This window comes from Rattus norvegicus, chromosome 10 (assembly GCF_021556685.1).
Source record: "Rattus norvegicus strain SHRSP/BbbUtx chromosome 10, alternate assembly SHRSP_T2T, whole genome shotgun sequence".
In the NCBI taxonomy this organism is placed as follows: Eukaryota; Metazoa; Chordata; class Mammalia; order Rodentia; family Muridae; genus Rattus; species Rattus norvegicus.
The window spans coordinates 86,630,847-86,653,991 of NC_141543.1; the positions used below are offsets into that span (position 1 = coordinate 86,630,847).

The window sequence follows — 23,145 nt, forward strand, 5'->3', positions numbered from 1 at the left end:
TTATTTCGATTGAGGCTAGAAAGTCTTTATATAAAAAGGACACTTTTACCACTACTAGCTCCTTTCTTTCTACCCCTTAAGGGGTGACTTGAGTTAGTAAAAGGAAGCTAGCATTGAGCCAATGTGGTGATGCACACCTTCAGTCCCAGCACTAGAAGAGCTGAAGAAGGGGAAGCTCTTATAAGGCCAGTCTGGTCTACACAGTGAGTTCCAGGCCATTCAGGACTACCCTGTCTCAAAAAACAAAACAACAAAAAGGAGCTAGCAATTTAAACGTCTAGGAAAATGGTCTTTAAGGAGCTTCTCAGCAAGGAAGAGAGAGCCAAAGGCCTGAGATGGAAACAAGCTCGGCTTGTTTATAGAAGGCCAGTGGTTTTTAGTTAAAAGATGGGCAGAAAGGGTAGATAGGCCACAAATTTAATATAAGCTGGCCTCCCATATATAAGAACCCTATAGGGTCTGATAATAAAGGCTGATTTTTATTTTAAAAGTGGTGTGATCTGGTTGGCATTTAAAAATGTTTACCATGGCTACTTTGTAGAGAATAGGCTGAGCTACATACAGAGGAAGCTAAGATAACAGGAATTAGGTAACACTGTTCAGTGGAGAGAGCACTGTGACTTGGACACAGTGGATAATAAGGAATAAAGAAGCCTAGTGAATGGAAGGACTTGATAATGGGTGGGATATGCACATATAGGGATTTGGTCTGAGCAACTGTGTTGAAGTTAGTGGCCGTGTTAATGTTGGTCATTATGCTGGATGCCATAAATATAAAGAACTGTAGAAACTCTGCTTTTTAATTCTGTAAGTTTTGGCAAAAGAATAGTAGGAGTCTTTAGAAGGAAAGTTACTGATTTCCTAGAAACAATAGACTATTATTCTGATAGGTTGGAATAGTAAACATTTTATTTCAAAGAACTGATGATGAAGTGTTAATATGCAGAAAGTTATTCTGAAAGAACTTGGTACATAGTATCTGTTCTTAGCTGAAGGTATAAACCTAGTCAATAGCTTACTGATGTCTCCATTAATAATGATACTCAGAATTCACTAGAACCTAAGACCATTTCTAAAGAGTTACCACTTAAAAATGAAATTGAGCCAGGCACAATGGCACATTCTAGCAATGAGGAGGCTAAGGCAGAAGACAAAGAATTTCAAAGCCATCTTCAGTTACATAGAGACCAGCCTGTGCTCATAAGATCCTACTTTAAAAAAAAAAAAAGAAAAAAATCAAATCAAATATCAAGCTAGCATATTTAAACATACTGTCTGTGAGATATTTTCCCAAATTTCTACATGTCGAACAAAAGACATGTTCTTACATATAACCTTATGTAAGGATCAGGAAGTCAAGGGATTAAATTATTAGATTAGTAGTTAAAAGGCTTGTAGTCTAACTTAAGCTGCTTAATAACCATGTGACAGGCCAGCTGGGAAGCCTATTTCCTTGTTTGTAAAATGCTTGTTTTGCATGCTTCACCAAGTTGGTAAAAATCCCAAATAAGATCATGAATGTCAGAGTGCTTTGAAAATAGACTGAAGCCACTTAGCACTGAGTGCAGTTCTGCTTTTAAGGGAGCCCTTCCATTGCCCAATACATGGAACTAAACAGGTCCTCGGAGGAGACCAGGAGGATGAATGAGGTAGGGATACATAGGTTGTATCACAGCTCTGAATTTTGAAGTTATAGATTGTACTATAGTGGTCAGTTGTACAGACCTATTCAGGTTTGCTTTGTGGTTCATAAACAAAATGACTTGTAAAAGACGTAACATGGAATTAATTGAATGTTATAATGTACAAGTAAGTTTGATTCCACCCTTACTTGATAATCAGAACTTTACTTCTAGTCTTGTTGCTAAAATGAAGACAGCAATATAAGGTTATTTTTTTTTCTTACTTTTCCCCCTCTTCTCCCTTTATCTTAGATTTAGGCTATGAAATGGAGTTTTATTTGACTTCTTTAGAATTATATTTTTGTTCAAGAAATGAAAAGTACAAATATGCTAGAGACAGAACAAACAGAAAAGGCAAAGGAAGAAGAAATATTAGGATGAAGAAAGATGTAAAATCTTTCAAAGTAGTCTTCCTCCCTCACATACTAAAATTCCAGGTCATTAGAAGAGGAGGGTTAGTCTTTTTTTAGAGTGGCATGGTAGAGAGGGGTGAGGAGGGGCTCTGTGAAAACATTCCCTACCGAAACCAAAAGCTTTTTGGAGGCCTGTTGGGTTACTAAGCAGTACTTTTGTTTAAAAAGCACTTCCTTACTAAAGTATGAAGCCAGTCTCTTTGCTTAAGTCACCCAGTGCTACATTATTTCTGTCACTTACAGGAAAGGAATTTTACTAACAAGGTTTTCACTAATGAGATCTGCTTAGATTCATTGACTTCGTAGGTGTGATGGGGCTTCATTCAGACTACATTATTGTCTATTTAAAAGATTATTTTAGCTTTTCTAATTCTGTTTCCCCTGAATTTTGATGAAAGCCCAATAAAGATCATGAGAAATATCAGTTAAAGAAGTCATCCTTAGTTCCTATCCTTGGTCCACAGAAAATGTAATACGTATCCTTTCTGCTGTAGTATACGTATGTATATATGTACATGAAATTGTATTGCTTTATGGGTTCATCTTCATATAATAAATTTTATATAGATATGTAAGTACTTATGTATCTATATACACATATGTATACTGTACCTATTTGAAGATTCTTTTTTTTTTCTTTTTCTTTTTTCTAGACAGGGTCTCTATGTAGTCCTTGCTGTCCCGGAGCTATCTATATAGACCAGGCTGGTCTGGAACTCAGAGATACCTCTGCCTCTGGCTCCCTAGTGCTACCACACTTGGCTAAAGATTCTGCAACAATCACTTCTTCATTTATTCTTATTTCCTAACCTCTATCTATGTTGGTATACATATGCTTAGCCATTTATATTTTGTTTGGTTGGTTTTGAGACAGGGTCTTATTATGTGGCCCTTGCTGGTCTGAAGCTTTTTTTTTTTTTTTTTTTTCCTTTTTTTTTTTTCGGAGCTGGGGACGCTTTTTTTTTTTTTTTTTTTAAAGATTTATTTATGTTTGCGAGTACACTGTCACTATCTTCAGACACACCAGAAGAGGGCATCAGATCTCGTTTCAGATGGTTGTGAGTCACCATATGGTTGCTGGGATTTGAACTCAGGATCTCTGGAAGAGCACTCAGTGCTCCTAACCTTTGAGCCATCTCTCCAGCCTGGTCTGAAACTCTTTAAGTGGACCAGGTAGCTTTGAACTCAACAGAGACCCACTTGCCTCTGCCTTCTGAGTTTTAAAATTAAAGACATGTATCACCATGCCTGGCCTTAGGCTTCCTGTTCTAATGATATTATTTTTATTTCATAGTATCACAACTATGTTATGTTAATGGTTATTTAATTTGCTGTTACAGACAAAATGTCAAAGAACATAGGTCACTCTTTTTGTCTGTGTGTGTCTGTACGTGTGGACGCCTGCTGCTCCCTTCTTTTTCCCTTCAGTGGTTTAAATTTCTTTGATTTTCTTATCTAAAGTTTCATTTGAGTTTCCCACTTATTCCAACACCCTATAGTTATTATTTGAAACAGGAAGAAGAGTGAAGAGAACCTTTTATAATTTGTAATATTTCTCTTTTTTTATTGGTATGAAAGGTGCTGAAAATTTCTTTCCTTATGGACCCTTTATAGAATTTTATAATATAGCTTTACATTTTATTTTATATTTTATTATCTTAATCTATACTTCTCATGAACTTCTTTATTATTAAGATTTTCCTCTTCTGTGTAAACTAGGCTGGTCTTGGAACTTGTGATGATTTTTCCTGTTTCTACTTCCTAAGAGCTAGAATTACAGGCTGTACCACCATGCTGATTTTAATACTTTTTACTCAGATAATTTAGTTCACCAAATGTGGGACTGTTTAGTGACCTCTGACCTGGTCTGTGCAATTCTTGTGTTACCTCAGATATTCAGTGTATCTCAGTCATAGCTGTTAAACTACTGGGCTTTCACAGAAGTAGAACATAAAAATACAGAGTCCCAGATGTTAGTGTTCTTTCGGATTTGTTCTTGTCTTCGGATATGGTTCAGGTCGTAAGTACCAGGGTTGGAAAGTATCTCAGATCTAGATTTAATCTCATGTCTGTCTGGATGAGGTATTCCCTCAAAAGTACAGATGCAGTGAGGCTTGCTGTCAGCCTGTAATTCAACTGGGAAAGTTGGAGAGTTTTAGTTAAATAAACCAGGCTATAGTGCTGAGTCTACTAAAATAGATGTCTCATGTCATTGACTAGGCAGTTTTATTTAGTGAACGTTCTTCCTATGCTGTGATAATCATGAAGTTGGAATGGAATTGGTAACCTGTTCTTTGTCACATCAACTCCACATTTTACATCTTATATTGTAAAGATTTGTTTGTTTATTTATAAGTTGCTTAACTATATGTATATGTGGATATGTGCATGTGAGTAGAGCCTTTGGAGTCCTGAGTTATCAGATTCCTCTGAAGCTGGAGTTACAGGCAGTTGTGAGCTGCCCAGTGTGCTTGCTGCAAAACAAACTTGAATCCTCTACAAAAACACTACTTGCTTTTGACCACTGAACTGTTTCACCAGCCCAAAGACATGTTCTTGTCTTAAATCTTCTTTAGAACACTAACACTATGGAGTTTTCTTTCTATTCTAGAAATTTATATGAATCTCTTTTTAGTCAAAATGTTTTTTTTTTAAACTACAGTCACCCTCTTGAGCCGTTTGATCTGGATACATAACAGCATTTATTATTCTGTGGAAATCAAAATATAATATAAATTTTTTTCTTCTTAAGGATCAATAAGATGGCTCAGTGGATGACAACAGTGTATGAGTTTGTTCCCTGGCGCCCACATAGTTAGGAATAGGACCCATTCCTTTAAGTGTCCTCTTCACATGTTCACTGTCATGTCCATGCCTACACAGGAAAACACACAAGAATAAATTAAAAAAAAAAGAAGAACTTTTCTTTGTGCTAGACAAATTGTCTTTGCAGAAGACCTGGGTTCAGTTCCCAGCACCCAAATAGTGGGAACCATCTATTAATTCCAGACCCAGGGGATCAGTGTTCACTTCTGGCTTCTGTCAGGTACAACACACACATAGCACACATACATACATCTAGCCAAAATACTTCATGCATATAAAATAAAAATAAATCTTTAAAAATATGGTATTTAAAAAACAAAAATTGGAGTTTGAGGCCAGCCTGGTCTACAGTATTGTTCCAGGACAGCCAGTGCTATACAAAGAAACCCTGTGTCAGAAAAAGGAACTTTTTCTTTCTTTATTATTTTGGCTTTTTGAGGCAGAATGCCACTATATGGCCCTGGTTGGCCTGAAACTCTCTATGAGCTCACAGAAATCTTGTGTCTGCCTCCCAAGTTCTGGGATCAGAGGTATGTTCCACCACTTAAGGCCTGGATATTTTTAAGGTTATATGTTGTTTACATATTTATTTTTAAAAATGTTTTATCTTATAATAAAAATAAAACATGCTCAGTTTTTACAAACGTAAAAATAACAAAAGGCACAAAAGAAGCCCTGTTGTACATTGTCAGCTGTTCCCAGAACACGGAGCTTCTTTACTCTTTTTGCCCTCAAGGATGTTATCACTAAAAGCAGGTAATTTACTTTGTTGGGGGGAAAGATAATTATGCTTTCATCAACGTTCTGGACATCTATGTTCCATTAACATAAACTGCATAAACCTAAAACTTGTTAATTAAACATTGTTAATTTTGGGGCTGGGGATTTAGCTCAGTGGTAGAGCGCTTACCTAGGAAGCGCAAGGCCCTGGGTTCGGTCCCCAGCTCCGGAAAAAAAAGAACCAAAAAAAAAAAAAATTGTTAATTTTAAGATGCTGGAGAGGTGGCTCAGTGGTTAAGAAAGAGTACTGACTGCTCTTCCAGAGGTCTTGGGTTCATTTCTCAGCATGCACATGGCAGTTGACAACCATCTATAACTAGTCCCGTGGGATCCAGTGTCATTTTCTGTTGGGCAGACATAAATACAGATGAATTATCTGCTTCCATTAAATAAATAAATCTTTAAGGCCAAGTGTGTTGGCACACACTTCCAGCATTTGGAGGCAGAAGCAGGCAGATGTCTGTGTTCAAGGGCAGCCTGGTCTCACAGTTCCAGCACAGCCAGGCCTACACAGAGAACCCGTCTCAAAAAAAAAAAAAAAAATTGCTAATTTATAAAGAGGTAATTTTTTTTGTTGTTGTTTTGAAACAGGGTATCCTTATGTATTCCAAGCTGGATGGAAGCTTTAGCCTGTCACCCTTAGTAACCTCAAACTTATCCTCAAGCCTCATCTTTCTCTGTGCTGGGATGATAGGCATATGCTACCAAAGGAATGTATAGAATGAATACTGTGACATCTCTAAAGGATAGAAATTCAGAAGGAAAGTTGAAATCATTCATTTATTAAATAGGTCTGTTTCTGGCTTTCCATGTGCCAGACACTGTCTAGGTGCAGCAACAAAACACATGAATCCGCCTTTGTACAGCTCGTTTTTCAGTGAGAGGAAACAGACTGCAAAAATTGTAGCATGCTAGATGGCTTTATCTAGTATAGAAACAGTGAGGCAGGAATATGACTGTGACTGGGAGAGAGGAAGGATATCACGGAAAGCTCTCATAGAGATGGTGACAATTAAGGAGGCAGCAGTGGCAGGGAGTGTGCCCGATAATCTCTTGGGGACTGGAGAGCATTAACCAAACTGCAAGAGCAAAGCCCTGAGACAGGAATGGGCCTGTGCTGTGAGGAAGTTCAAGGGAAAGTGGCATGACTGGGACATAGGGACTTAGGAGATGTAGTGGGGGCCGAGGCCATGGAGGTCATGGAGGTCATGGAGTGCAGCTTTGCAGGCTCTTCAGGCCTTTGTACAGACTGTGGCTCTTACTCAGAGTCAGATGGGGAGGGGGCCTGGAAGTTCCCACAACCACAGTGACATTCTACAAAGCAAAAAACAAAAACCCATTATGTCCTGCTTTTGCTTTTTTTTTTTTTTAAAGTTTGTTTCTTATATAATTGGAGTAATGGTTCCTGGTGTGTAGTCACACTTACTAAATTTCAACATTTATGTCAAGAGAGGAAACTCCTGAAGTAAAGATCTTAGGTATTAAAAGTAAGTTTTAAGTAATATGATAGGATATCAGCCTATAAATATTCTTAGGTGACACTGCTTTATTACCAAGTTCTCAATCCTCAGTTATCTTTGAAAAAAGATTTAAAAAAAGATGAAGTCGAGGCCATGCTCTATGGAGACCTTTGTTCACTGTTACATAGTAGAGGGCAGCTGGATAGCTATATACTGTAGTGTCACTTTAACAACGTGTGTTTCAAACAGTTTTATTATATATTATGACAAGAAAAATACACAACGCATGATGTCCTAGTTAGCTTTCTGTTGTTGTGATAAACTGCTCTAACCAAAAGCACCTCGAAGAGGAGAGGGTTTATCTGACTTACAGGCTACGATCTATTATCTGGGAAAGCTGAGAGGCAGGAAGGAGCTCAGAGCAAGGAACCTGGAAAGATCTGAAGCAGAGACCACAGAGGAACATTGTGGAGCAGCTTTTTCAGCTTGCTTTTGTAGACAACTCAGGACCGCCTCTCCAAGGGTAGTACAGCCCACAGTGGACTGAACCATCCCATATCGATCAATAATTTAAAAAAATACTCAAAATATGCCCACAGGCAGTTCTGGTGGAGACAGTTTCTCAGTTGAAGTTTCCCTGTTGATTCTAGTTTGTGGCAAATTGACAAAAACTAACCAGCACATAAGGCTTTATAGTTCAAGGATTAAGTGTTTTTTTTTTTAAAGCAAATAATTATATAATCATCAGTTAAATGCCTAGAAATACATCAGTGCCTGCATCAGAAGAACACAGTGCCTGGCTAGATCTTAACTCCTACCATCGTTTAGAGAGAACCAAGTCTGATATGGTGATAACTATTTACTTAACCTTTGTCACAATTTTATCACTCAGGTTTCATGCCTACTTTGTAGGTTTTTGGGGGTTTTTTTACACTCCAGATTTTATTCTCCTCCTGGTCCACCTCCCCAACCCTGACCGTTCCATATCCCACACCTCCTCCCCGCCACACCCCCAGTCTCCACAAGGATGTCTCCACCCCACCCACCCCTCCAGACCTCTAAACTCCCTGGGACCTCCAGTCTTCTGAGGGTTAGGTGCATCTTCTCTGACTGAACCCAGACCTGGGAGTCCTCTGCTGTGTATGTGTTGGAGGCCTCATCTCAGCTGGTGGATGCTGCCTGGTTGGTGATCCAGTGTCTGAGAGATCTTGGAGGGGCCAGGTTAATTGAGACTGCTTGTCCTCCTATAGGGCTGCCCTCCTCAGCTTCCTTGTACTTTGATTTTGTTTGTTTTTATACACATGGAATAGTGATACAGTGTATATTTTATGGGGTTTTTTTAGAACTCAAAAATATATCTGTGACTTTGATCTATGCTACATAGAACTGTAGTTGAATCTCATTGTCCTACAACATACTTTAAATGAATAAACCATAATTTATTTATCCATTCCATGTTGTTTCTAATACTGGCACTTAGGAAAGTTGCTACACTACTCACACATGAGGGTAGACACAAACAGGAGTTTTTCTAGGCCACATATTTGGGAGTAGAATTGCTGGATCTTCAATATAATAAACTATCTTATATACACACACAGGATGCCTTTAATCTCATCATTCAGGAGGCAGAGGCAAGTGAATCCTTGAGTTAAAGACCAGCCTCGTCTGTAGAGGGAGTTCCAGGACAGCCAGGTGCTATGAAGAGAAACTCTGTCTGGGGAGAAAAAAAATGAGTTGACAGGTATATTAACTATCCTGGTCTGAGCACTGTACATTGTACACAAGTATTGAGATGCCACATTAAACTTTATAAATGTATATTCTTTTGTCAACTTAAAAGCTTTTAAAATGAAACTTTTTTTTTTTTTTGGAGCTGAGGACTGAACCCAGGGCCTTGCGTTTGCTAGGCAAGCGCTCTACCATTGAGCTAAATCCCCAACTCCATTAAAATGAAACTTTATTATAGTTTAATTTATTTTGTGTGTATACGTGTGTGTGTGTGTGTGTGTGTGTGTGTGTGTGTGTGTGTGTGTGTGCGTTGTGTGTGTGCGCTTGTGCTATGGGAGATGTGTGGAGGTCACAGGATAACTTGGCGACAAGTCAGTTTTCTCCTTGACCTCCAATTCCTTGGAGTTGAACTCAGGTCACAAGGCTTGGAAGGCATGTGCCTTTACCCACAGAGCCATAAAGTTGCCAGCCCAATTTAAAGTTTTTAAAATTTAAATAATAAATTATTTGCCAAATAGTGGCACCTACTTGTTTTTATATCAGCACCAAGTCTCAGTTTCTTTCTGCCTTGCTTGTAGTGTCAGGTTCTTTAGCTTTTCCAGTATATTGAGTCTAAAGATGTTAGTTCTGGAAAATTGATGACAAACCCCAGAAAGCTGAGGAAAAGTGAGGAGGAACTAAAAATTTTCACTTGAAGAATCACACATACAAACCAGGAATGGTGGCACACACCTTTAATCTCAGCATTCAGGCATCAGAGGCAGGCAGACTCAGGTGGATCTCTGAGTTTGAGGTTAGCCTGTTCTACATAGTGAGTTCCAAGACAGCCAGGGCTATGTAGTGAGACTCTGAATGGGGGGGAGGGGGAAAAATCACACATATTCAGGGAATTTTCATTTATGATAGTTGGCTAACTTCTGCCTGGAAGCTAGTACTTAAAGGCATTTCTTTTCCTACCTTTGGGATGTCAGAAGCTTTGTCCCTTTCACTACTTCCATTTCAAAAGATGCCTTGTTCAGTGGCGCTCACCAAATAGTTGTTGAATGAATTTGTTCTGACTGCTGCTCTCTTGATAGAACTTTGTGACATTTTTCTGAGTTTTGTGTTATGGGCTCTGACTGATTTAAGCTGTCCTACTTTAGCATCCTGTTTAGGGCGATGGCTCTTCTACTAATGGTAGCCACATTTGATTGTTACCAAGATCTGTTATGTTCTACTCTTAAGGGAAATTAATTTGAGTCAGTGTGTTAAAGTTCACATGCACATATTTGAGAGATTTTGAAGGCCAACCAGTAAGTTAGTTACATGGTATTTATTTCATTTTCCCATATGATAGGAAAGTAGATTCTCCTTTTTCCTGTTTTTGCCTAGGTTTTGTTCCTAGAAACCCAAATCCTGTCTTAGGATGTGATAGATTTTTAGAGCAGTCGTGCTGCAGACAGCAGCCAAGATAACTTGCCAAGCTTCAGTAGATAGCTTCTTTTCTCCTTTGTATAATCAGTATTAATAACCTGGTCATTTGTGGGCTCCTTCTTGCTATTTCCTAAAACCATTGGATAAATAACTTCATTTAAATGTGTCTTGCTTTAGTATAATTTAGCCACATAGCACCTTTAATAAAGGAATATTTTATATGTTGTAATATTTTCTCAACAATATTGACATGAGATGAGTGATATTTTATTTTTTGCTTATAAGCAAGAGTATTAGAACCAACTATGGTTTTCTGACTTTCGTTTTTAGTGTACTCTTTTTGAGAACTGAATATGAATTAGATCGTTCAGGCCAGAGATATTAGAATAATAATTTTGTCTAGTAAGTCCTTTTACCAGTCATTTCATTGCAAATATATCATCTGATTTTTGTGAACTTTTCACTTTTAAGAACAGCAAAAGTAAGACATGTATGAGACTCAGAATCTAGTTAAGCTGACTCATCATCTCTGTTTCCAACAGAAATTTCCTGCTAGACAAGAAAAATTAGAGTTTTCCTACAGATTTGACTTGGTGAGTTTTATGTAGTTTTATTTATACAATTTAAATGAAAGGGTAAAACAGAATGAGATAAGTAGAAATATTTACCATGACTGAAACATGCATATCTTTAGTGCAAGCTACTGTTTGATTTTAGTGCCTATGAAAGGTAAAGCTGAAGTCATATAAAGAAAACATCTGAATTTGGTTTTCTTTTTAATGTGTGTGTACTCGAATGTATGTACATGTGCAAGCAAAAGTCCAGAGGACAATCTGAGTCACCCTCAGTAACAGTATTCATCTCCTTTGACATAGGGCCTCTTGTTGGTCTGGAGTTACCAATTTGGATAGACTGGGTTCACAAGTGAGTGCCGCCATGCCTAGCTGTATGTGGATTTTGGGGATTGAACTCAGGTCCTTGTTCTTACAAAGTAAGCATTTTATCAACTGAGTTGTCTCTCCAGCCCAACCAGAAAACATTTTTGTGACTGATTTCAATAAAGGTCTTATCATAAATATCCCTAATGGGAACTAACCAGCACCTTTAGTCTTTTCTGGTGACTTTTATATACTAGGAAAAGATTATACATACTAATGTTGGAAGAAGCAATTATATTTTGATTTAAAAAAATTTTTTGATACATAGTGACACTATATAACTGGCTTCAAACTCAGCTTCCTTCTGCCTCAGCCCTGTCAATGCTAGGGTTATAAGTATATAACAAAAGTCCCAGCTGGGTTTAAATTTTTAATTAAAGGATATGGAAACAGTAGAGTAAGGGGAGCTCCTTAGTGGGTTAGAAACACAACTGACAGTGTGATAGCTTTTTTAGTCTGTAAAAAGAAGTTTGAATTTTGAGCATTTTGCCTTTTTATACTGTCCTTTAGAACTCAGCTCTTTAATATTGACTTAAAATCTTGCTACCAAAATGACTGCTTTCTTAAAGTGTTTACTTTGTGCTCTGATTTATGCCTTAGACCTCCATGTATACTTTTACAGAGTCTTACTGGGTAAAGTAGGTGTTAATGCTTTTTAACATTTCTGACAAAGGCCATCAGGAACTAAGGACATTCTCTTAAGGTAGATATCCTGGCCAACTTTCCCCTGTGTGTTTTTACTTTCTCTTTGACTCAAGAATTTGGAATACATGCTGGAGACTAAAAACTTCACATAGTTCATTGCCCGGATAGACTTGACTCTCTTTATCTATCTCCCAGTGCTGGGGTTTCCAGTCTAGGTCTCTGGCAACACTTTATCAAAAGAGCCATCTCCTCTGAGTGTTCCCCTATATCTCTCCCCTTTCCTTTCTCTCTGTTCTGACTCCTTCCATCCCCGACACCCACACCAATATAGAATCTCTCTTATTCCTGTCCTCAAATGATGTGACTGAGGGTGATCTTTTAACTACTGGTTGTTTTGGCTTCCACTTTCCAAATGCTGAGATCATGGTCATGTACCATTATGCCCTGTTTATGTGGTGCCAGGACTTAAATCCAGAGCTTCCTGTAAGTTACGCAAGGTCACCACCTGAACTCCATGCCTAGCTTAGGATTTAGTTATTCTAAGAAGGAATTGATTTTCTATGTTTAGGTTTTAAGTAAGATACCTTGCTTCACTTAATAAGAAGATATTTTAGTTAAGACCCTAAAGGAGATGACAGGTCTGTCTCTCCCCCCCCCCGCCTCGTGCACGTGCGCACACACACACACACACACACACACACACACACACACGAGGAAGGCTGGGATGGTAGCTCTCTGATAGAGTGCTTGCTTATCATAGTTGGAAGGGGTAAGGGCTTTTCCTTTCAAAAAATATTTCTGAGCGAAATTGAGTTCCCTAATAGGTTGTAGTGGTTAATGCAGAACATAATGGGTTGCTTTTGTAGTACGGTAAGTCCTCTGGAGCAGGTGAGCCTTTTCTTCTCCAAGTTTTTAAGTCCACATTCTATATCTCAGTACTGATTCTGACTCTTTTATGTTCATTCCTTGGGCCCCCTGACCAGTTTTTATTAGCAATAAATATTTTAAATGGCTTCTTATAAGGCCAGGGGATAGATACTAGGGGGTAATAGACAGCTCTCTCTCTCTCTCATTCTCTCTCTCTCTCTCTCTCTCTCTCTCTGAAATAATTTCAATTTTTTAATTCCTTGTGTGTAGGGGCTGGCACCCTCACACAGAAATATATACAGGCAAAATACTAATACATATAAAGTTAAATATTAAAAAAAATAGTTCCCTGCATTGCTAGACATACATACATGATATTAGAGCTAACCTTTTTTTTTTAAAAAAAAGTATTCATTTTTTGTTTGTTGTTTTTGTTTTTTGAGACAGAGTTTCCACTGTGTAGCCCTGACTGTTCTAGAACTCTCTATGTAGATCAGGGTAGCCTCAAACTCACAGAGATTTGCCTGCCTTTGCCTCCCAAGTATGTGGGATTAAAGGTGTGAGTCAGCACTGCCCAGCTATAATTCAATAGAAGAAAAAGTATTCCTATGTGTAGGTGTTTGTGTCTATGTGTAAATATAGAGACATAAGTGCAGGTGCCTATGGAGTCCAGAAGTTCAGAGCCCTCTCTGGAGTGGGAATTGCAGAGGGTTATGAAGCACCTGAGATGGGTGGGTGCTGGGAACCAAACTTGGGTCTTTTGTAAGAGCAGTATGACTCTTAGTTGCTGAGTACCCTGTTTATTGTTTATAAAGTTTTAGGTCAGCCAGCAAGATGGTGAGTGAGTAGGGAAAGAAGGAAGGAAGGTGGGTTTATGGACCAAAACCCCCAAACTTACTTAGACTTAAAATTGTGATATTTTTAGTTTTACTTCAACTATGCCTATAAAAACCATACAATAATCTGTTTTCTTTCCCATTTGTCTATCTTGTGTGTGAGGGTAGCTCACGTATGGTGAGCTTTGGAAGTAATAACTAATATTAAGGTCTATTTAACCATAGGTTTTTCTGAACCCCCCCACCGTGTATCTCTTCTGATAAATCTCTTGATTTTTTTCCAGCTTTTGTTTAGAGTAAGTAAATTTTCCTCACTTAGGAGAAAAGTTTTTGACATGTGAGAGATGTTCAAACCTTTTCCTTTGCCATGGTTGCTTACTGAGATCTCAGAAGATTTGTCCATCCTGATCGTTGGAAGTAACACATGGTTTTAATTTACGAAAACTGAATCATTGCTTATTGTTTGATTTTGCCTTTCTACATTTCTAAAGATTCCTTTCTTTTGGAACTTTGAAGTAAAACAGCCCCTTTATATGCAAATTTGTTTCTTGACTTGAATGATTTGAATTTGTGTTATTCCGTTTTAGACATCTCCCAAGTGACAGATTTGAAAGTGAAGTGTGGAGACCATATTCTGATGTGCTGATTTTTGATTGTTTTGTTGTTGTTCTATTCTTTTTTCTAAAGAATTATTTATTTAATAATTTTATTACATGAGAACACTCTAGCTGTCTTCGGACATGCCAGAAAAGGGCTTGGATGGTTGTGAGCCACTGTGTGGTTGCTGGGAATTGAACTCAGGACCTCTGGAAGAGCAGCCAGTGCTCTTAACCACTGAGCCATCTGTCCTGCCCTTTTTTTTTAAAGCAGCTGGTAGAGTTTTTCTTGCCAGCAGGAGTTCTGTAACAAAGCAGCATATCACCTGCCCAGGGCTTGTTTTGGACATGTTTTATTCTTCTGGATTCCTCAAGTAAAGATGTATTTTTTTCCCTCATGTGCTGTTATATTTCATGTACTTTGTTTCATAGATATTTCTGCCTAAATTAAAAAGCAAAATGAAATTCCATAAGTTTTCCTGATATTTGTGGAGTTTTCAGTTCTACAAGGTAGTTAAATGGAATGTCATTTCCAGGACAAGCTTCTGGATTCAGAGGGTAGATAGATGCATTGCCTTCTCCCAGCATATATTTTGAGGGTAGAAGATGATAGCCAGTTTGTCTATATCAGTAACTCTTCAAATGATGGGTAGATCTTATGGGAAGAAGATTACTTCCAGACCCTTAAATTGGCAATAAAATTGCTTGATTTTTATTTTAATTAATTAATTTTGATATCTGGAAAAGTTGTGCCCAAAGTGAACATTATTCCGTATTTTATCCTTTGACTTGGCTGCTAGATCTCCTTAGAGATTAGGACAGTTTGTGGTTATTGAGGGCAGTAAGGCTGTAAACTCCCAGCATATCCTGAAGCTTGGGAATGAATGGGGACATTCTGCTGTTAACCAGTTGTATTTTGGGAAGGACTTGATAGTCTTTCATATACCTTCTTCTTCAATGCTAACCTAACTTGAAAGCATGAGTCCTGCCAGTCTATTTCTGTAAAACTCTAGCTTATAGTACTGGATAAGAAGGAAAAATATTGCTTAAAGGTACTGACTTGTACACTGAAAACCATCTTTGCTTCAGAATTTTTTGCATATACAATAGTTTGAAAAAACTTCTTAACTCTTTTTGGGATGAGAGTCTCACTATGTTGACTAGGCTAGCCTTGAACTCCTATGCTCAACTGGTTCTTCTGCCTCAACCTTCCAAGGAACTAAGTGAGAATGGAGTCGTACACTGACATGCCTAGGTTTGAACCTTAATTAAACGAATACTTAGCTATACCAGAAAAATAGTCTACATCTTAACCTGGTTTAGGAAAACTTAGTTAAGTGTCTAGACAGATGTGCCTCCCATTGTACATATTTGTACACATTTAACTTGATCATTTTATTGGAATTTTATTATATAGAATTCAACTTGAAATAACTTAGATTTAGACTGACACCCTGCCTGTTACTGTAAGCTACTTTTTTTTAAATGTTCGTCTTACCCCAATGATCTTTTCTTTTTTTTTAATTGTTTATTTGTTTTATGTATGTGAGTACACTGTCACTCTCTCCAGTCACACCAGAAGAGGGCATCAGATCCCATTACAGATGGTTGTGAGCCACCATGTGGTTGCTGGGAATTGAACTCAGGACCTCTGGAAGAGCAGACAGTGCTTTTAACCCCTGAGCCATCTCTCCTGCCTATAATGCTACCTTCTTTGTGGATTTTTTTTTTTCCTGTTGTTGTTTTGTTAATGATGAGGTTCTCACAGTATAGCCCCATGTGGACCAAGCTGCCCTCAAATTTCACAGAGATCCACCTGTCTCTTCTTTTTTTTTTTTTTTTTTTTTTTTTTTTTCCCCAGAGTTGAGGACTGAACCCAGGGCCTTGTGCTTGCTAGGCAAGCGCTCTACCACTGAGCTAAATCCCCAACCCCCTACCTGTCTCTTCTTCCAGTGGCCACCTGTAATCCCAGCAGACAGAAACAGGATCCAGGAACAAACTGGCTCATTAGACTAGTCAGAACTGGCAAGTTTCTGGGTTCAGTAAAAGACCCTGCCTTAGTAAACAAAAGGGAGAGTGATAGAAGATGCCTGACATCAATTTTTGGCCTCGACACATGCACGTATAAGAGCAGGTTCACCTGAACATACACACATGCACCCACTCAACATGTGAATGCACATCCATGCATTCATGAATATATGTATGTATATATGTATATATATATATGTATATTATGTTTGTGCCAGAATTTGGATATCTATATTCAGTCAGTAGTTCATGAAGATTAACTTACTAAGTAGAAAACACTAAGGGAAGATATATCATAAGAGTCCAGCTATTCAACAACAGGCTTATGGAACAAATATTTATTGAATGCCTGTCATGTCACCATGGAGACAACAGGGAGATGTTATTCTTCCATGCAACATAAATTCTGATGGAGAAATATGGAAATACAAGCAAGATAATTTTAATTACTGACAATAAAGAGGAAAATGAGGTAATATGGTAAAAGAAACAGGCTTAGAAGTGAGAACGGCCCCAGATTGGGTGGTTAGGGAAGAGATCTGTTAGGATACTAGTTTTTAATAGGATATCTAAAGGACAGGGAGGAGTCATCTGTGAAAGACCTGGTGGAACCAAGTGCTGTGCCTCACGCCTCTAATGCCAGTACTTGGGAGGCTGTGGCAGGAAGATGACAGTGAGATGAAGGCCAGCCTGGGCTACAGAGTGAAACACTGTATCAACCCTTGTCCCCATGGTAGGGGAATTGAGGAGAGAAAGCTCGATGGTCTGAGGATAAAGTTCATGTGCTTGGTAATGATTTGTTCCAACAGAATGAAAGACTAAATAAAGCATATTGATTGACAAGAAATGCAGGCATGGTTATGATGCAGAGAGGCCGTGGTAGTCAGGACAAAATGCTGAAGAAGTTATGTCTTGTCTCATTTGGATTAAAAATGTATTATTAAAGGTGCGTGTGCGTGTGTGTGTGTGTGTGTGTGTGTGTGTGTGTGTGTGTGTGTGTGTCAAGGTAGGTAGGTAGGTCAGTCTCAGATTTCTTTCTCTATTGTTCTCCATTTTATTTTATTTTTTTGAGACATGATCCTTCCTGAACCTGGAGATCAGCATTTGGCAAGAGTAGCTCAACAATAGGCTTTGGGGTTCTACTTGTTTCTGCCTCCCCAGCACTGGGATTATGCATGTATGTTACCAAACTCAGCTTTTTATGCGGGCGTTGGAGATCTGAGCTCAGGTCCTTATTCTTTTTTTAAAAAGCTATACTCAAGATGATCCCTGCCCCGTGCTGCTGGACTCAGGCAGGCTGAGCACCCTTGAGACAATTGACACCCTTGCAGCCCGAGCACCCCTGAGATGATATCAGGCAGGACATAGCACTCCTAAGACAATCCTAGATACCCAGAGCCCCTGGGTGCCACTAAGATGAGCAAGTAAGTGGTGGAGAAAGAGAAACAGAAGGATGTGGACACAATGAAGAGAGGCACAATGAACTGAGATTTGAAGGTAGTGAGGAACAGCCTGATGTGAGGAGATAGTGGTGCTACCTTGCCATGGTGAGGTCCAGGCCCATGCTGTCAATGAGAGCCATGTCCAGGTCTGTGGCCCTCCATTAGCAGGAATCTTTGAGCACCAAAGGCCAGGTAGAAGTCCCTGGTGTGAGCTAGACCTGCACCTTGCCGGGGCAGTGCTGGAGAGCACACACCTGGTGGTGTGGGTGCAAGAGAACTGACAGGCTGATCAGCTCAGCTACCACACAGGCCCAGATTCAGGGCTTTGAGTTGGCCCACCCCAACCTCTACCCTATCTATAAACTGCTGGAGAGCAGAAAGGGGCGGGTCCTGAAGATCCAAAATCACTAGATTGCCATGACACAGGGGAACAACAGGAGTCCTGGTAAGGATCCAGCATTGATTATGTAGCAAAATCCAGAAGTCTCAAGCCAGACCATTGACTGATTGCAATGAACTTGTACAAGTAAAGATGTGTGTACAAAAGGGTATACTGTGGGACACACTGACACACTGCAGCTTACATAACAAGATTTCTTTTTCTTTTGGGAGGGAGGTTGCAAGGTTGGAAGGCAGATATGAAGGGAAAGGGAGATGAGTAGGATTGGGGTGCATGATGCAAAATTTATAAAGAATCAAAGAAAAGTTAAATAAAAAAGCCAGAATCTAGCTTAAGGCATGGAAATCCATTTATACCTCAGGCCCCTCTACCCTAGGAACCAGCATTGTTACATTGTTTTCCTTAGTAAAAGCTGATCTAATTAGATCTTCCTCCTTCTCCTGGTATCATTTCAAATTCTATGACATCTTCCAGCACCATATTGACAAAGTCATCAAATCCTAGAAGTATACCAACAATTTCTTTATCAATTGTGAATAGCTGATCCTACACACTTGCTCTAGCCACAAGACTTGCAACAGGTTTGTGATTGCAGTGGCTACCATGGGCATGCGGGATGTAGTTGCCTTTTTTTCCCTAGATCTATTTAATATTGCTAAGTTCTTATATAGGTACCTAAGATTTTTAAAAATGAAAACAAGACCAAACAAAAAAGTTACAATCTTGTAAGATTGTACAGAATATGAACTGGATAGACATACAAGAAATCGCAACATTTCCCTTGCTGAGTGAGATCTCTCTTCACAATGCTTTTAGTTTCATTTTAAGAAGTGTCTCTACATTAAAAAAACAAAAAAAACCCAAAAAACCAGTAATATTACATTAGATTAGGCCAATCATACAAAGGATTTATTTATAACAAATATTCAAAACTCATTCAAATATTGCAACAAAAGATGTCAATATGACCTGCCATAGCTGTCTCTAAGATAATGAGAATTATTACCTCCTGGGATGAAGATGCTTGAGCACAGTAACAGAAGAAACAGAACTCTTTTTAGGTCACATTAGCCTCTTGAAAGTGAGTATACCCAAGTCTTTTATACTTTTTTTTTTAAATCAACAATGTTTTTGGCATCTTGTATTTTAGAGAATGGAAGTGTCTCTCGGGTTTAAAATACATGTGGCCTTGGGAGTTTTCTTTAGAAACTGTATAGGTCTTTTTTTTTTTTTTTTTTTTTCTTTTTTCTTTTTTTTCGGAGCTGGGGACTGAACCCAGGGCCTTGCGCTTGCTAGGCAAGTGCTCTACCGCTGAGCTAAATCCCCAACCCCGAAACTGTATAAGTCTTTAAAGAAAAAAAAAAAAGGTAGGGGTAGACTTTTTAGAGTTCTTACCTGTTCTCTGGCAAAAACTTCTGTTCGTAGCTCACACTCCATTTCTAGCTCATTTGTGCTGGGCATTCTGTTATACCACATGGAATTGACAACACAAACCTACTTTGGCACATAAAACAAGTTTCGTGGTTCAACTTTGTATCTTCGTGATCTTATTCCTGTCATTTTAAGGCTGATGGATATACAACTAACTCAGATAGCATGTAATGAGAATGTATGAGATATATGTCTGTGTACATTGGTTTATTTTAATTCTCTGGATGAGTAGATTAGATTGCTGAAGGAATGCTTATGAAAGATTAAGCAGAGTAGTTGCACAAACTGTGTGTTTACACAGTTTTCAGAGATGCTGTATCTTAGCTCAGTGAATACCACACATCAACCATTGGCTTTTCTGTTTACTGTTAATGGCATCTGTCTATACCTGTCTTGAAAGAATTCTGATTATATAAGAAGTTAGCCCAAATTAATTATTGGCTAACCCCAATTAATTAGCCCACTTGATACCTGTGTTTCTAAAATGAAGGAAATTATAGCCATTTTTTTTTCTTTGAAAAAGAAAGATATAAATTCATACTGACCAAAAGCCTCATTGTTTTAGATCTGGGATTCAATGTTACAGGCTAGGAGTTTGGACCTATGTTTATCTTTTATCGAAGAGAACAAATTACTGATTGATTGTCATTAAATCACACATCTGATGTATTTAGTGTTCTTTGAAAGCCTGCCTTAGAGATCTGTCAAAAAGAAACAATAAGGGTTGGGGATTTAGCTCAGTGGTAGAGCGCTTGCCTAGGAATTGCAAGGCTCTGGGTTCGGTCCCCAGCTCCGAAAAAAAGAATCAAAAAAAAAAAAAAAAAAAAGAAAGAAACAATAAAAACCAGAAAAATTGACTAATGTAACTAGATAAATCTTTTAATGGTCAAAGTATTTTTACTGAGTGACTACTACCTTTGTTTCCAGACACCATGCTAGATGGTAAAGGGATGGATGCAAAGAACAGATGCAAATTATGTTACCGTCACTTTACTGAACTGTGTAGACTCAGTTTAAATATTGTTTTTCTACTATAGCATTCAAAATTCCTCTGCCTTCCACAGTTTAACCTTGTTAGAAATCATATGGTATTTATTGATCTCTTTTCAATAAACCATCCTTTTTCAAAAAAAATGGTTAATGGTTTCAGGGTCGTATACCAGTGCTAGGAGACATCCCATCATAGATGGCAATTAGCTTGTAATACTGTATCCAGTAATAGAGTTGAGAGGAGTATGTTAAAGTAGTTTGTCTGTGTAGTCCAGGAACGTCTTTCCTTACTGGTCAGGATTTTGTAGAGTCAGCAGAAAAATAATATGGTGGTATACAAAGGTTTTCTCAACTTAGAGTCAGTGCAGTAGCATTTGGAAATCTTGGGAAAGGAAACTTACTTTTTCATTAAAGAACTTGGATGGTCATGTCTTAACATGTTTGAAGCTGTGAAGAATATATTTTGGCTCAAGTTGTCTCTTGCAAACATTCTCAAAAGAATGACCCTCAAATAGGTCTCTTCTTCCCAAGATTGTTTTTGCTGAGCTTCTGCAGCACTTGGCGTGAAGTACTGTAGAGTTCATGCAGTACCAGGTTACTTTGCTGATGAACACTTTGCCCATGGTGCTCACTGTGAGTGAAATTAATTAAACTTCTGCCATTGCAGTCAATTTCTCTCCCAGCAGGCTGTGTGGTTAGAGCCTCTCCAGCTGAGACTGAGTCTCCAGTTCTCCTAGGTGCTGGGTTGGATATTGAGATAATAAGCAGTTTGGTTTGTTTGTTTGGGTTTTTCAGACAAAGACTTGGTTATAAAGCAAATCAAACACAAAAAGGGAGAAAAATGGCCAAGACCAAAATAGTATTTCTTTTAAAATTCTTTTTATTTTAATTTTTAAAATAATAGACTAAAGTAGCCACTCAAACAAATACTTGCCAAACCCCAACAAAATAGCTGTCTTTATTACCAGTTATAACGGAGAATATCCAGAGGGAAGAAACTAATGAATTAATAGAATGTCACTTAAAAAATATGTCCTTTTCCTAGACTTTTAAATTTTGTACTTGTTGAAGCAATGGGTATTGAACCCAGCAAACACGCTACTACTCAGCTGCATCTCCAGCCCTGAAAGCCGTTAGATGGATGTGAAAGTTAAAAAATCAAAGACCTTCAAAATAAGTTTAAATCAGTGTTTTGTGATGACTCAAAGTGGAGTGGAGCCTTCAACACATGCCTCAGGAGCCAGGTTTTAAGCTCTTAACTCATGTCTTAAATTCACTTCTTCATTGCTGCACTGCCCAGAAGTAGGCGATCTGAAGCTTCATACCAGGCAGCAGTGGTAACTGGGATTTGTAAAAGTGCCTGAGGTGTATTCCTTGTTACTAGACGAACGAGCCTGTGAAACCAGGTCTGATGACCTGAACAAGCAGGTGAATGCAGCGTTTTGAAAGATTAAATGAAACAGTATGCCATGTATATATGACACTTAACTTCATCTGTGATGGCAAATGATGCTTTAGTTATAAATGTTTCTAGGGTAGTGTTTATGGCCAGTGGAACATTTAATTACATTTATTATTTGTTATCCAGTATATTTATTCTGGATAGGTACAAATATATCTTATTAATCCTGTCAATGCTATCTTAAGCAACTGTGTGTGAGTTGAATTGTTTTTGGATGATTTTGCCCTTACTCGTTTATACCATCCCCCACCAGGATTTGAAGCAGACTGAAAAATATACTTGGGAGACAGCTTAGTCAGTAAACACGCATGTAAACATAAAGGCCTGAGTTCTGATCCCAGGCACCCATGAAAAACCATGGATGGTGGATGGTGGTCTGTAATCTCAGCACTGTGGAGGCACAGACAAGAGGATCCCTGGAGCTTAGGGATTCTGGACAGCTAGCCCAGCTGAATTTCTGAGTTCTAGTTTCCCGGAGACATCCTGTCTCAAAAAAATAAGGTGGAGAGCCATAGAAGAAGACACCCTGTCACATGTTGGTGTACACACACTCACATACCACACAGTAGAAGCTCAGCTGGTGGTGGTGGCTCACGCCTTTAATCCCAGCACTTGAGAGGCAGAGGCAGGAGAATTTCTGTGAGTTCAGGCCCGCCTGGTCTACAGAGTGAATTCCAGGATAGCCATGATGGCTACACACAGAGAAACACTGTTTCAACAAACAAACTATAGACAGAAAGACAGACAGATAGATAAAATAGCCTCATGAATTATAGCAAAGAGACAAAATACATGAAATTGAAACTAACGTAGAGTGAATGTGTAATTACATAGAAAGCAGCACTTACAGAGCAGGAGTATAAACATGTCATTTTAGGAAATGAGTCAGAAAAACTTGTCTTGTAGCTTCCAAGTAGCCAGGCCAAAAGGACAGACAGCGCCATATTGGTGAGATAGCCTAGTAAGTAAAGCACTTCCTCACCATGCAAGCCTGACTACCTGAATTGAGCCCTGAAGTCTATGTAAAAAGGAGAAGAGAAGACTAATGCTAAAGAGTAAAGAGTTGTCCTATAACTTCCACATGCATAGCATGGCATGTGCTTACACACACATACACATGTGTGCATGTGTACACATACTGTCATCATTTTAAAAATTATTTAAGTCAAACAGTTTGACTTAAATAAAAGAATAGTAGGTAC

General features: G+C 38.5%; 1 protein-coding gene across 28 annotated transcripts in view; it reads left to right on the forward strand.

The window, feature by feature from the left end:
* Window positions 1–23,145, forward strand: part of Spop (speckle type BTB/POZ protein) — an 81,166-nt gene that overhangs the window by 33,040 nt on the left and 24,981 nt on the right. For 10 of the 28 annotated variants that reach the window (XM_087570720.1, XM_087570719.1, XM_087570718.1 and 7 more), the window contains one exon: window positions 10,848–10,898. The gene's annotated coding sequence lies outside the window, so the exon portion shown is untranslated. 28 annotated transcript variants of the gene reach the window in all.